An 8,795-nucleotide genomic window follows, 5' to 3' on the forward strand; every position below is an offset into this window, starting at 1 on the left:
ACAGCTTTCTGTGTCATTAATACAGCGAATGCACAGAGTCTTTTACCCAGCGTGGGGGTAACAAGAACTGAGAGACAGAGCTTTAAGGTGCCGGGTGGGGGGTGGGGGGAAGATTTTATAGGGACCTGAGTGGTAACTTTTACACACAGAGAGGAACGAGCTGTCGGAGGAGGTAGTTGGGGCAGGTACAATAGCAACATTTAAAAGACACTTGGACAGGTGCAAGGTTAGGACAGGATTAGAGGGATATGGGCCAAGCGCGGGCAGCTGGGACTTGCTTGGATAGAGCCATGCAGCATGAAAACAGGCCCTTCGGCCCATCCCATCCGTGCTGTAACACTCTGCGGCTCACATTTACCTTCACCATCATCTCCCGGTGATTGAGTCGGGATTCCCGATCCGGGTGGGATTCAGCTCCTGCCTCACCCGTCCCGCCCACAGTGGGAGAGGGCAGCCTGAGGCGGGGGTGGGGAGCAGGGTCACAGGTGGGGGACAGGGTCACAGGTCGTGGGGGCAGGGTCACAGGTGGGGAGCAGGGTCACAGGTCGCGGGTCAGGGTCACAGGTCGGGGTTCAGGGTCACAGGTCATGGGTCAGGGTCACAGGTCGGAGGTCAGAGTCACAGGTGGGGAGCAGGGTCACAGGTCATGGGTCACAGGTCGCGGGGACAGGGTCACAGGTCACGGGGGTCAGGGTCACAGGTCAGGGGTCAGTCACAGGTCAGGGGTAGGGTCACAGGTTGGAGGTCAGCAAGGTGGAACTCCACAGATGGGTCAACACGGTTGCTATCTGCAGCAAACAGAGGGGCCGAATGGTCTCTGGCGGAGGGGGCAGATGTAGGATAGATGGAGGGTGGGGCTCCTGACCTGCCCCCAGCAGTGGGACAAGGTTGTTGCTGAGATGAAAGGTGGGGGGTCACCAGCCGTCCTGTGCCTTGGGGTTAGGGGGGGGGAGGGGGGTGAGGTCAGTGACCCAGGGGGTGGGGGTACTGCCCCCTCCCTGCCTCCAGTGGTAGAGCAGTGTACAGGGCAGTGGCAGCGTACTAGCCCTGCCTGCGGGAGACGCAGCGAGAGTCCAGGGTGGGCAGCCTGGCTGGCTTCCACCAGGCCGGGCGAGGCTGTCAGACCGGATCTACACCTCACGTCAGGATGGACCGGTTTGACTGGAATCTGTTGAGGAAGTCACGTGTGAGCTGGGTAAGGGAACTGTTGTGGAGAAACAACAGGCTAGCAGCTGGGAGGTAATACGTGGCAGTTCCTGCATTTCCCCGCTCGCTGCCTGACGTTACCAGTGACGTGCCCAGCTCTGGGCGACTGCTGCATCCTCCCTGTGTCAACAACGCTGGCGCAGGTGCTAAATGTGCTGACCATATCAAGGTAGGTGGGCAGGCAGTCTATAGACCACTTGCTGGTCCAGTGAGTGGGAGAGGCTCCCACAAACAAGAAACCGGACGGGACATTATGGACTCAACCAACAACGGAAAATAATATCCAGGGGAATAGAGTCACACAGCACGGAAACAGGCTTTTCGGCCCAGCTCATCCATGCCGGCCAACATGCCCATATCAACACTAGTCCCATTGCCTGCCTTTGGCCCATATCCCTCCCATACCTTTCCTACCCATATACCTGCCCAAGTGGGTTTGCAATGTTGTTATGGTCCCTGCCTCAACTACCTCCTCTGGCAGCCCGTTCCATACACCTGTGTATAAAGATTGCCTTGTGGCGGCTCCTAAGGGTCGTGCCATTAGACTGCCGAACCCCTCGGCACAGGAGTGGTGCAGTCCGGAGGCGGCCCTCAGTCGGAGGGTTTAAAAGGCAGGGTTTGGGTGCCATCTTTTACTGGTTTCGTCTTCCCTTGAACCGGGAGGAATAAAATAAAAGTGCTTCTCAAACTTTGGACTACTTGCCTCATTTTGAGACCCACGCGCCACAGCCTATTTAATCTCTGCCCCCTCACCTTGAACCCGTGGTCTCAGGGTAAAGACTGCATCTACCCTATCCATTCCCCTCATGATTTTAAACATCTCTATAAGATCACCCCTCATCCTCCTGCGCTCCAAGGAATAGAGTCCCAGCCTGCTCAACCTCTCCCTGTAGCTCAGGGCCTCGAGTATTAATAACTTCCTCGTGAATCTTCTCTGATCCCTTTCCAGCTTGACAACATCCTGCCTGTAGCAATATGACCAAAGTTTAACACAATACTCCAAGTGTTACCACCCCAGTGTGGTGTTTAAGATCCAATTCTGCAACATTCTCCGTTGCAAAGCCGAAATGTTATCACGCACTTCAGTGGGAGAGAAGCAGGACCTCCTCCCATCCATTTTCCCTTGCATCGTTGTGCCAGCACTAGAGCCAGGATTTGGCCATGTGCCACGTGCCTTTTTTGATGATTTCAGCAAGACAATGCCTTTTTTCACGATTGAGTGCCTAAATCAGCCTTTTTTTTGCCGTGTTAAAGTAACCTACAAGAACGTTTCCACCACTGGGCCGAAAACGGGGGTGCCATCGTCGGTTGTTCATTCGTGGGTAGTGGACAAGACCCTAGTCTTTTGAAGTCAGGCTGTAAGTGGGTGAGGGGTGCGTGGGGAAGGACCTAGTCTTTTCAAACTGGAGCAGCATCCATGGAGCGAAGGAAAGGAAATAGGCAACGTTTCGGGCTCTGAAGAAGGGTTTCGGCCCGAAACGTTGCCTATTTCCTTCGCTCCATAGATGCTGCCGCACCCGCTGAGTCTCTCGAGCACTTTTGTCTACCTTTTCAAACTGGAGTCAGGCTGTGAATAGGTGTGAAGTGTTAGTTGGGGAGGGGATAAGTTTCTGTCCATCTAACCTACAGTAGAACTCGTTCAGGTCGTTGGTCAGCTGACGATTATCCAAGGAGTGGGAGGTTTTCCTCTTGTAGCTGGTGATTTATTGCAAGCCCTTCCAAACTGTGGAAGAGTCATTAGCTGAGAACTTGCTCCTCAACTGCTCAGAGTACTTTTCCTTGGCAGCTCTGATTCCTCTTCTCAGCTTGTACGTGGCCTGCCTGTAGAGGTCTGTATCCCCGCTCCTGTAAGATCTACCCCTGCAAGCGTCAAAATGCCTAAAGTCAAGTCAACGCCTTGTAAAAAACTGCACGATTTGGTGAGAGTGTACAGGAGTGATATATTCTCTACAGATAACTGTGCACTGTTTTGCAAAGCATGTGAGAAAGCAGTGAATCATGAGAAAAAATATTTCATCTCCCAGCAAGTACAGACAGCTAAACACAAGCCGGCGGCAGAGAAACTGAAGGCGGGAATACTCAAGCATGTCTCCTCACTACATTTACTGCTGGCTTCAGTCGCAAACCTGAATTTTCGAGTGATCTGTGCAAGGCATTCATTGATGCTGGAATTCCACTGTGGAAATTGGAAAACAAATCTCTCAAGAGTTTTTTAGAGAAATACACAGAACATGATTAATATGATCAGTTTTAATTTACAATTTTAGCGGGAGAAGGGTAAATCGGAGGTGTCAGTATAACAGTTGAACAAAGGGGACTATGGAGCCATGAGGGAGGAGCTGGCCAAAGTTGACTGGAAAGATACCCTAGCAGGGATGACAGGGGAATAACAATGGCAGGTATTTCTGGGAATAATACAGAAGGTGCAGGATCAGTTCATTCCAAAGAGGAAGAAAGATTCCAAGGGGAGTAATAGGCGACCGTGGCTGACAAGGGACGTCAGGGACAGTGTAAAAATAAAAGAGAAGAAGTACAACGTATCAAAGGTGAGCGGGAAGCAAGAGGAATGGGTAATGTTTAAAGAGCAACAGAAGATAACTAAAAAGACAATACGGTGAGAACAGATGAGGTATGAAGGTAAGATAGCCAAAAATATAAAGCAGGGTAGTAAAAGCTTCTTTAGGTATGTGAAGAGGAAAAAATGAGTTAAGACCAAAGTTGGACCCTTAAAGATTGAAAAGAGTGAATTTATTATGGGGAACATTGAAATGGCAGATGAGTTGAACAGGTACTTTGGATCTGTCTTCACTAAGGAGGACACAAACAATCTTCCTGATCTAGTAGTGGCCAGAGGACCTAGGGTGACAGAGGAACTGAAGGAAATTCACATGAACTGTGATGAGGATGCTATGAGAATGCAGGGTGACTTGGATAGGTTGGGTGAGTGGGCAGATGCATGGCAGATACAGTTTAATGTGGATAAATGTGAGGTTATTCACTATGGTAGCAAAAACAGGAAGGCAGATTATTATCTAAATGGTGTCAAGTTGGGAATAGGGGAAGTACAATGGGATCTGGGGGTCCTTGTTCATCAGTCTATGAAAGTAAGCATGCAGGTATAGCAGGCAGTGAAGAAAGCGAATGGCATGTTGGCCATCATAACAAGAGGAGTTGCGTATAGGAGCTAAGACGTCCTTCTGCAGTTGTACAGGGCCCTAGTGAGACCACACCTGGAGTATTGTGTGCAGTTTTGGTCCCCTAATTTGAGGAAGGACATTCTTGCTATTGAGGGAGTGCAGCGTAGGTTCACAAGGTTAATTCCCGGGATGGCGGAACTGTCATACACTGAGAGAATGTAGCGCCTGGGCTTGTATGCTCTGGAAGTTAAAAGGGTGAGAGGGTATTTTATGGAAACATATAAGATTATTAAGGGTTTGGACATGCTAGAGGCAGGAAACATGTTCCCGATGTTGGGGAAGTCCTGAACCAGGGGCCACAGTTTAAGAATAAGGGGCAAGCCATTTAGAACAGAGATGAGGAAAAACTTTTTCACCCAGAGATCAGTGGAATTCTCTGCCAGAAGGCGGTGGAGGCAGGTTCTCTGGATGCTTTCAAGAGAGAGTTAGATAGAGCTCTTAAAGATAGCGGAGTCAGGATATAGGGGAGAAGGCAGGAACGGGGTACTGATTGAGGATGATCAGCCATGATCACATTGAATGGCGGTCGGTGCTGGCTCGAAGGGCCGAATGGCCTACTCCTCCACCTATTGCCTATTGTCTGACAAATACCGAGCGAGTCATCATTATGGAAACATTATGTGGACAACAACTTCAATATTGTTGTGCAGATTGTTGTATGCAACAAAATATGGATCTCAATAGAGGAGACAACCGATGCTGTTTCGGAGATATGTTGACAATGTGGTCATCGGTGCACTGGAGGCAGGTCAACCATCAAAGGAGTATTTGTTGACATCATTGGAGTATTGGAGAAGTCAAACAGCTAAACTATTGCTCACTTGTTTCCATCTTCACATGCTACACTTTGGCCAGAAGGTATAAAACACGAGAATGTTCTTCTGTTTGTAACTGATGCAGCTCTGTACAAGCTGCTCGTGCTCTTAAAGTTTTATTAAAGGAATAGCAGATTTTTTAATAAAATGTAATTTAAAAGGTTTAGATGCAAATGATAGAGAATTATTAGAAAGGGAAATTACGATAAAGGATATTGAGGAGTCTATTGGCTCTCTAAAAAATGGTAAGGCAATAGGGCCAGACGGTCTAGGTTCAGAATTTTACAAAAAATTTCATGATCTGCTGAGCCCACGCTTGCAAAGACTATATGATTACATTTACACTCAACAGAAACTCCCAGACACCTTAAATGAGTCTATAATAACGCTTATTCCTAAAGCCGATAAAGATCCGGAAGATCCGGGATCATACAGAGCAATTGCACTTCTGAACACAGACCAGAAAATACTAACTAAAATACTAGCACGTAGATTAAGTACAGTGATAAATAAATTAATACACCCTGACCAAACAGGCTTTATTCAGAAACGGTATTCATATTATAATCTAAGAAGATTATTTAATATTATATATACCAAGAGAATTATTAATGAAGATTTAGCAATAATCTCACTTGACGCTGAAAAAGCATTTGATCAGGTCGAATGGCCTTATTTATTTTCGATGATGGAAAAGATGCAGCTAGGGGAGAAATTTTGCACATGGATAAAACTACTATACACAAATCCTACGGCTAGAATACTTACCAACCAAAGACTTTCATCTAAATTCAGTCTATCTAGAGGTTGTAGACAAGGATGCCCGTTATCTCCATTACTATTTGCACTTGCAATTGAGCCACTTGCAGAAAGAATTAGGGGGCATCCGGAAATATATGGGTATAACACTAAAGACACAGTGAATAAAATTTCTTTATATGCAGATGACGTATTAATTTACATCACTAAACCAGAAATTAGTATCCCAAACCTATTAAAACTAATAAACCAATTTGGTGCACTTTCAGGATACAAAATAAATTGGAATAAAAGTGAAATTATGCCAATAAGGGAACATAACAAACAGATAATACAACAATTCCCATTTAAAGTAGTAAATGAAAAATTTAAATATCTAGGTATCTACGTAACTAAGATATATACATCATTATTTAAAGCAAATTTCCCTCCATTATTGAATAAATTACATAAGAATATCCAATACTGGAAAACATTACCTATCTCAATGGTTGGCAAAATTAATGCCATAAAAATGATTTTTTTACCACAAATATTATACCTTTTTCAGACGATTCCGATATACCTGGCAAAAAACTTCTTTAAAAAATTGGACTCTATTGTTAATGATTTTATCTGGGATTATAAGAATCATAGGATAAGCAAAAGACACTTGTGTAAATCAAAAAATAATGGAGGCTTGGTTTTACCTAACTTTTTGTTTTATTTCTGGGCAGTTAATATTAAAAATATGAACTTCTGGTTGGGAGAAATAGACCAGCAACCAGACTGGTTAAAAATGGAAAAGGAAGATTGTATGCCTTATGACATTGGTTCGATATTATTTGCTACGTCTAAATTAAACAAGAAAATTTACAGGGAAAACCCTATAATATTTAGTGTTATAAGAGTCTGGAAACAATTAAAAAATACATTAAAATTAGATAACTTATCTCTTTGTCTTCCAATCGTGAATAATTCATTGTTTAAGCCTTCATGTTTAGACGGGGGTTTTACACAATGGAAGAATAATGGAATTAAAAATATGGGACACCTTTACAAGGAAGGCTCTTTTTTGACATTTCAGGAGTTGCAACAGGTTTATGGACTTCGAGGGAATGATTATTTCAGATATCTTCAACTTAGAAATTATGTTAAATCAAATTCTAAAAACTTTCGAAATAGAAACCCAGAGATTCTTGACGAATGTTGGAATAAGCATCCTAATACAGAAAAATTAATATCTTTTATATATAATATCTTATTAGACAGTGACATCCCTATGACGGACCTACACAGACAAGCATGGGAAAAAGAATTAAATCAGGTAATAACGAAAGACACTTGGGAAGAAAGTTTACAATACATACATCAGTGTTCACTAAACGCCAGACACTCTCTAATACAATTTAAAGTAATACATAGGTTACATTACGCCAAAACAAAATTACATAAAATTTTTCAACATATCTCACCTATATGTGATAAATGTCAACATTCAGAAGCTACGTTATCGCACATGTTTACAAGCTGTACAAAAATTAAAAAATTTTGGGTAAATATTTTTAGTATAATATCCAAAGTAACCAAAACACAACTGGAACCAAACTCAAAATTAATAATTCTCGGAATATTAGAATTAAATCAAACACTTAGAATAACACAAAGAAACTTTATCGATTACAGTTTAATAATAGGAAAAAAATTAATCCTAAAATTTTGGAAAGGCCCTACGGCCCCCACAATCAGAATGTGGATTATAGAAATGACGGAGACCTTAAACGTGGAAAGAATTAGACTTGCCCTGTTGGACAAACAGGAATTATTCGTTGGAACATGGTCTCCTTTTATTGAGTACTTAAAGGGTCAGAATAGTTCAGCACAGGAACCTGACTAGCACCCGGACTAAAGATTGGATGAAATACTACACTTTGAAATATACGAACATATCTCGAATGATGTCTTTAAACTTAAACAAACTTTCCCATTCTTCCTTAATTACCTTTTTCACCCCTCTCTCTTTTTTTTATTTTTTATTTTTTATTTTTTTTTTTTTTTTTTTTTTTATTTTTTTTTTTTTATTTTCCCCCTCTCTTTCCCTCTTCTTTCCCTCTATTTCACCTATCCTTTTAGTTCTATCTAGTTATAAAAAAAAAAAACGAAGAAAAATGTAAAAAATATTGGAGACAATGTAATAATAACTGTCAATGTTATCATTTTAAAAATGTAAGACAGTAATGATGTAATAGACTATGTACTTATCTCCAATAATAATAAAAAAAAAAAAAAAAAAAAAAAAAAAAAAAAAAAAGTTTTATTCCCCAAAATGTTGCATTTGACGTGCTTAGCTCACGGACTCCATAGAATTGCCGAGCACATACGTAGCTTGTTTCCCAATGCAGCGAAGGTTCACAAGGTTAATTCCTAGGATGGCGGGACTGTCATATGCTGAGAAAAAGGAGCGACTGGCCTTGTACACTCTGGAATTTAGAAGGATGAGAGGGCATCTTATTGAAACATATATGAACCAAATTAATGGTTTGGACATGCTAGAGGCAGGAAACATGTTCCCGATGTTGAGGGAGTCCAGAACCACAGTCCAGGACCACAGTTTAAGAATAAGGGGTAAGCCATTTAGAATGGAGACGAGGAAACACTTTTTCACACAGAGTTATGAGTGTGGAATTCTCTGCCTGGATGCCTGTTTTCTGGATACTTTCAAGGGAGAGCTAGATAGGGCTCTTAAAGGTAGCAGTGTCAGGGGATGTGGGGAGAAGGCAGGGACGAGGTACTGATTGTGGTTGATCAGCCATGATCACATTGAATGGCGGTGCTGGCT

This window comes from Leucoraja erinacea, chromosome 8 (genome assembly GCF_028641065.1).
Source record: "Leucoraja erinacea ecotype New England chromosome 8, Leri_hhj_1, whole genome shotgun sequence".
Lineage (NCBI taxonomy): Eukaryota > Metazoa > Chordata > Chondrichthyes > Rajiformes > Rajidae > Leucoraja > Leucoraja erinaceus.